Source organism: Suricata suricatta, chromosome 14, assembly GCF_006229205.1.
Source record: "Suricata suricatta isolate VVHF042 chromosome 14, meerkat_22Aug2017_6uvM2_HiC, whole genome shotgun sequence".
Lineage (NCBI taxonomy): Eukaryota > Metazoa > Chordata > Mammalia > Carnivora > Herpestidae > Suricata > Suricata suricatta.
In genome coordinates this window covers 60,444,724-60,451,346 of record NC_043713.1, presented here as the reverse complement: position 1 = coordinate 60,451,346, position 6,623 = coordinate 60,444,724, and positions in this window count along the sequence as shown.

Here is a 6,623-nt window from a genome sequence, read left to right as displayed (position 1 = left end):
ATAAACATAAAAAAAAAAGGAGAGAGGAATGGGACCTATTTATTTTTCCTCTTTTAGGAATGAGACATTTAAGGAAATTTCATCAAATTATTAGCTGACCTTAGAAACATTGAAAGAGAAACTTAAATGAACACAATAAGGAATACACACTTTGAAAAAATAGTTTGGAGAAGTCATAAAAAGAAGGCTTCAGCCTTCAACTAGCAAAACCAACAATCCCTAAAGAGTGAGAGAATTAGATCTCCAGAACTGCCACCAAACAGTACTCAGAAGGACTGGTTCTGAACAAAAAATTACAAAATATACAAAGAATCAGGAAAATGGCTCATCCACAGGAAAAAAGTAATTTGACAGAAATCATCCCCAAGGAATTCCAAACATTGGAATTTTAAGTCAAAGATTTTTATATTAAATTAAATTAAATATAAAAAGAGAATGAGAGAAAGTATGAGGAGGGGGGAGGGACAGAGGGAGAGAGAGAGACTCTTAAGCAGGTTCCATGCTCAGTGTTGTAGCCCAGTGGTGTGCTGTCCACTACCTTGGGATCAAGACTTAAGCCAAAACCAAGAGTCAGATACTCAACTGACTGAGCCACCCAGGTGCCCCTAAATCCAAGATTTTATTAAATTTTTTTAAATGTTTATTTCTTTTTGAGAGAGAGACAGAAGGGGAAAAATGCACCAGTGAGGGAGCAGCAGAGAGAGGTGGACAGAGGATCCGAAGCAGGCTCCATGCTGACAGCAGATAGCATGATGTGGGGCTCAAATTCAGGAACTGTGAGATTATGACTTTAGGTGGATGCTTAACCGACTGAGTGACCCAGGCACCCCTAAGTCAAAGATTTTAAATCAACTGTCTTAAATGTGTTCAACGAGCTAAAGGGAACCATGGAAAAGGACAAAAGGAAATTGGGGAAATTATGTCTGAACAAAATGTCAATATCAATAAAGAAATAGAAATTATAAAAGGGGCACCTAGCTGACTCAGTGGAAGAGCATGTGACTCTTGATCTTGGGGTTGTGAGTATGAGCCTCATGTTGGGTGTACAGATTATTTAAAAAGATAAATAAACTTTTAAAAAATCATAAAAAAAGTTTCAAAACAGAAATTCTGGAACTGTAAAGTACAGTGATTCAAGAACAGACTTGATCAGGTAGAAGAAAGGATAAATGAACATGAGGATAAGACATTTGAAATTATCTAGTCTGAGAAACAGGAAGAAAAAAGAATGAAGAAAAATAACAGGCCTAGAGACTTGTGAGATACCATCAAGCATACGAACATATGCACTATAGAAACTCAAGGAGGAAAATAGAGAGAAAGGGACAGAAAAAATATTTGAGAAATAATTACTTAAAACTTCCCAAATCTGATGAAAGATATGAATATATTCATCCAAGAAGCTCCATGAATTCCAAGCAGGGTAAATTCAAAGAGTTTCTCACTGAGACACATTATAGTCAAACTATGGAAACACAAAGATAAAAAAAGTTTTTTATTTTTTATTTTGAGAGCAGGAAGATAGATGTGATGCATGATGTACAAAAGTTTCTTAATAAGTTTAATGGCTCATTTCTCATCAGAAATCATGCAGGCCAGAAGGCCATGGAATGACAAATTTAAAACCTTGAATTTTCGAAAAATACTGTCAGCTAAGGGGTGGCTGGGTGACTCAGTCAGATAAGCATCTGACTATGATTAAAGTCATGATCTCACAGTTTGTGGACTCGAGTCCTGCGTTGGGCCCTGTTTGAACAGCTCAGAGCCTAGAACCTGCTTCAGATGCTGTGTCTCCCTCTCTCACTGTCCCTCTCCCGCTTGTGCTGTCTCTCTCTCTCTCTCTCTCTCTCTCTCTCTCTTTCTCTCAAAACTAAATAAATGTTAGGGGTGCCTGGGTGGCTCAGTCAGCTAAGTGGCCAACTTCAGCTCAGGTCATGATCTCACTGTTCATGGGTTCAAGCCATGCATCAGACTCTGTGCTGACAACTCAGAGCTCGGAGCCTGCTTCAGATTCTGTGTCTCCCTCTCTCTCTACCCCTCCCCTGCTCACACTCTGTGTCTTTCTCTCTCTCTGAAAAATAAATATTAAAAAAATAAAAATAAAAATAAATAAATAAATGTTAAAAAAGAAAAATACTGTCAGCTAAGAATTCTATATCCAGCAAAATTATCCTTAAGGAATGAAGGAGAAATTGAGGTATTTCCAGATAAACAACTAAAGGAGTTCATTACCAGTAGACCTACCGTACAAGAAATGGTAAGTGGAGTCCTGCAGGCTGAAATGAAAAGACATTAGATAGTTACTCAAAGACATAAGAAAAAATATTTAGACACTAGTTAAGGCAATTTCATAAATATAAAAGCCAATATTGTACTTTTGGTTTGGCTTATAACTTATCTCTTTTTCTTCTATATTTAAAAAGTAAATGCATAAAGTAATAAATATAAATTTACATTAAGGGTCATACAATGTATAAAGAGTAATCTGTGCAAAAATATAGAGGAGAAGGGTTGTAGGTGTAATATAATTAATATGCTATTGAAAATAACTTGGAATAATTCAAACTATTTTATTTTATAATTGTTTTTAATTGTTATTTAACCATCTGTAACTTTTTTGGTTGTTTTAAGTTTAAGATGTTAATTGTAATTCCCAAGATAATCACTAAAAAAATAACTTAAAAATATATAGAAAAGGAAAAAAGACAGGGATTAAAATGGTACACTCCAAAAAAATCAAGTTAATTTTTTTAAAGTGGTGGTGATGGGAGAATTGAGGGAGAAGAAAAATATATATCAGACACACAGAAAACAAATAGCTAAATGACAAAAATAAACCCTTCCTGACTGGTAAAAGGAAATTCCAGGACATTTGTGTACCAGGTTAGTGAGAAACCAGTCTAAACTGGAGCACTAAGACAGGTTTCTATGGAATAGAGGTCTGCAGCGAAAAGATAGAATTGATCAGTGATGGATTGAACATTTGGAAAAATTATTGGTATATGTTTGGAACATTTGGAAGAAAATAGCTCTAGGTACTTAGAAAACTACACAATTGAGAAAAAGATGTAAGTATAAACTTCAGGTAACTCCTTGTAAAGGAAAGAAAATGTAGTAATTTATAGCTTGAGTGAAGTATGTTTACTTGGTCAAGAATGTAAACACAATTAATCTAACTATAAATTGTGGAAAACAATATTGTGGGAATAACGGGAGAAAAAATAAGGGCTAGAGTGGTGCAAAAAAGCTAATTCCTCATTGCCAGAATAAGAAATATATATTGTCTAAAACTGATAAATAAAAAAAAATAAGTCCTTGTTTTCTAGCAATCATATTATATGTAAATGAATTAAACTATTATAGTAAAAGAGAGAGATTACAGAATGGATAAGAAAATAGCACATGTCTTTATGATGTCTAAAAGGCATTCACATTAGATATAAAGAGGTTGAAAGTAAAATGATGGGGGAAGGTATTCCATGAAAATAGTAAACAAAACATCTGTGGTGGCTGTATTATTAGTGGACAAAATAAACTTTCAATTTAAAAAGTTTACGAGAGGGGCGCCTGGGTGGCTCAGTTAGTTAAGGATCCAGCTTCAGCTCAGGTCATGATCTCATGGTTCATGGGTTTGAGCCCCGCGTCAGGCTCTGTGCTGACAGCTAGCTCAGAGCCTGGAGCCTGCTTCAGATTCTGTGTCTCCCCCTCTCTCTGACCCTCCCTGGCTTGTGCTGTCTCTCTCTGTCTCTCAAAAATAAATAAAAACATTAAAAAAATTAAAAAATAATTTACAAGAGAGGCTCCCAGGTGGCTCAATCAGTCAAATGTCCTATTTTTGACTTTGGCTGAGGTCATGATCTCATGCAGTTTGTGCATTTGAGCCCCGAATCAGGCTCTGTGCTGACAGAGCCTGCTTGGGATTCTGTATCCCTCTCTCTATGCCCCTCCCCCTCTTGCACTCTCTCTCTCTTGAAATAAATAAAAATAAACTTTAAAAAAAGTTTACAAGAGAAAAAGAAGTACAATTATGTATTGATAAAAAGTTAAATCAAGAACATAATAACATTTATAATAAATATATATGCACTTAACTAAGGAGTCACAAAATATATGAAGCAAAAATTGACAGAATTTTAAAAAATTGACAGTAATAGGATGGATAGAAATAGCTAGTACTCCAATAATGGTTGGAGACTTCAATACGCACATTCAGTAATAGAACAATGAGATGAAGAACAATAAGGAAATAGAGAACTTGAACAACACTGTAAACCAATTAGACCTGACATAAACAGAACACTACACAACTGCAGAATACATATTCTCAAGTGTTCATGGAACATTTTCCTGTGTAGATCATGTGTTTGGCTACAAACAAGCCTTAATAAATTTTGAAAGATTGAAATTATCCAGAATATCTTTTCCAGCCACTATGAAATACAGCTAGAAATGAAAGGAAAACTGGAAGACTTACAAATATGTGGCAATTAAGCAACATATCCTTAAACAACTAATGGGTCAGAGAAGAAATCACAAGGGAAATTAGAAAATACCTTGAAATGAATATGAAGACACAACATACCAAAACTTAAGAGATGCAGTGAATAGTGTTCAGAGGGAAATTAATAGCTATAAATGTCTACCTTAACAAAGAAAGATCTCAAATCAACCTCAAAGAGTTTATAAAAGGAAGAATAAAAATATATATATATATAAGGAAGAATAAACTAAACTCTAAACTCTAAGCTAGGAGAAGGAAGTAAATAATAGCAATTATGTGTATATATATATATGTATATATATATATAGAGAGAGAGAGAGAGGGAGAGAGAGAGAGAAGAAAAAATAAAGAAAACACAATAAAAGCAAAAGTTGGTTCTTTGAAAAAAGTGAACAGAATCAATAAACCTTTAGCTAGATTGACACAGGGGATAAAAAGGCAGCAGACATAAAAAATCAGAAATGAAATGGGGGAAATTACTACTGACTTTAAAGAAATAAAAAGAATTAGAATCCTATGAACAATTGTATATTGACAAATTATATAACCTAGAAGAAATGGACAAATTCCTTAAAACATGGAAATAACCTAAATTAACTCAAGAGGAAATAGCAGATCTCAACAAACCTGTGATGAGTAAAGAGATTGAATCAGCAATCAAAACCTCCCAATAAACCAGAAACCTGGCTGGCTCAGTTGGTAGAGCAATTGCAGGATACAAAACCAACACACAAAAATCAATTGCATGTTTATCCAAAAACAATGAATGATTCAAAAAAAATTAAGAAAACAATTTCATCTATAATAGCATCAAGTAGTATAAAATACTTAGGAAAAACAACCAAGGAGACCAAAGGTTTGTATGGTAGAAACTATGAAACATTGCTGAAAGAAAAAAAAAGACAAATAAATGGAAAGACATCCCATGTTCATGGATTGGAAGACAATATTATTAGGATATCAATGCTACCCAAAATGATTAATGCAATCCCTGCCAAAATTCCAATGATGTCTTTTGCAGAAATAGATAAATCCATCCTAAAATTCATATGGAATTCCAAGGTACCTCAAATAGTCAAAACAATCTGCAAAATGAAAAAAAATGATATGACTCATGCATCCTGTTTTTTTTTTTTTTTTTTTTTTTTTTAGAGAGCGAGTGTACCCATGATCAGGGGAGGAGCAGAGAGAGAAAGAGAGACTCACAATTAGGCTCTATGTGCAGAGTCCAACTAGGGGCTCAATCTCAAACTGTGAGATCTTGACCTGAGCTGAAATCAAGGGTCAGACCCGCAACCAACTGAGCCACCCAGGTACCCCCTCACACATCCTGATTTTAAAACTTACTAAAGGGGTGCCTGGGTGGCTAAGCTGTTTAACTGTCCAACTGTCTTCAGTTCATGAGTTCGAGCCTCACATTGGGCTCTCCACTGTCAGCATGGAGACTGCTTTGAATCCTCTGTCCCCCTCTCTTTGCTTTCCCCAGCTTATTCTCTCTCTCTCTCTCTCTCTGTCTCTCTCAAAAATAAATAAATAAATTTTAAAAACTTACTACAAAGCTACAGTAACCAAAACAACATAAACACATACTGGCATAAAGGCAGACATATACTGGCATACAGACACACATTAACTGGTTTAGTCTTTGCCAGACAATTCCAACATCTATGGCATATCAGTGTTGATATCTATTGATTATCTATTGCCAGGAAAACTGAGATTTTCCTGGCTCTCTGTAGGCTTAGTAATACCTGTTCATTGTTATAAGATCATTGGATTGTATCCTAAACGTTTTGGTTTTTTAATGTTTTTTTAAATTTATTTTTGGGGCGCCTGGGTGGCTCAGTCGGTTAAGCCTCCGGCTTCGGCTCAGGTCAGATCTCACATTCGTGGGTTCGAGCCCCGCGTCGGGCTCTGTGCTGACAGCTAGCTCAGAGCCTGGAGCCTGCTTCAGATTCTGTGTCTCCCTCTCTCTCTGACCCTCCCCCTTTCATGCTCTGTCTCTCTCTGTATTAAAAATAAATAAAAAACATTAAAAAATTAAAAAAAAATTTATTTTTGATACAGAGAGAGACAGAGCATGAGAGGGAGAGGGGCAGAGAGAAGGAGACACAGAATCTGA